The sequence below is a fragment of the Propithecus coquereli genome, unplaced genomic scaffold (genome assembly GCF_000956105.1).
Source record: "Propithecus coquereli isolate 6110/MARCELLA unplaced genomic scaffold, Pcoq_1.0 Scaffold204, whole genome shotgun sequence".
NCBI classification, from domain to species: Eukaryota; Metazoa; Chordata; class Mammalia; order Primates; family Indriidae; genus Propithecus; species Propithecus coquereli.
The window spans coordinates 823,278-824,225 of record NW_012145412.1 but is presented as its reverse complement, the minus strand read 5'-3'; positions in this window follow the sequence as shown (position 1 = coordinate 824,225).

The window sequence follows — 948 nt, the reverse complement described above, 5'->3', positions numbered from 1 at the left end:
ATGGTATATGTGCACCATGGAATACTATTCAGCCATAAAAAATAAATCCTGTCATTTGTAGCAACATGGATAGAACTGGAGGACTTTATGTTAAAGAAAATAAACCAGGAACAGAGAGTTAAACATTGCATATCCTCATTCTTATGTGGAAATTTAAAAATTTGGTCTTATGGAAGTAAAAAGTAGAACAGAGGATACCAGAGGCTGAGAATGGTAGGGGGAAAGGAGGAGTAGGAAGAGATTTGTTAAAGGATATAATATGACAGCTAGATGGGGGAATAAGTTCTAGTGTTCTGTAACACTGCAAGATGACTATAGTTAACAATAATGTATTATATAGTTTCAGATTGCTAGAAGGAAGATATTGGATGTTCCCAACACAAAGAAATGATAAATGTTTGAGATGATGCATGTGCTAATTATCTCAATCTGATCATCATATATTACATGTATTAAAACATCACTACATACAAAATGAATACGTAGATTTACTATTTTTCAATTAAATATAAAATACAATACAATGACATAAATTTAAAAAAATATTTTAAAAATTCATAGTGTCTATACAGGTGGTGATGCAGTCAAGGGGAGGAATAATATATGAAGAAGGGACATTAGCAACAAAACAAAGCAACAAGAAGTGGTCCCAAGTAATGAGAGACAACTTCATGAGGAAGAAAAATGGGTAATGATTTTAAGAAGTAAGTAGAGGCAATCCCATGGAGAGTTTGGAAATACTTAGGAATCCAGCCTAAATTGCCATGTTCTATTTTTCTAAAATAAAGGGAGGAAAGAAGGAAAGAAGGAAGGGAGGGAAGAAGGAAGGAAAGAAAGAAAGGAGGATGGCTATCACCTTGTCCCTACACAATGGCATGAGGCAAAGACACCTTTTAAAGTTTGCTTTGTTATGTCCAATTCCGTTTTGTTTTAGGAAAACGATTAAAC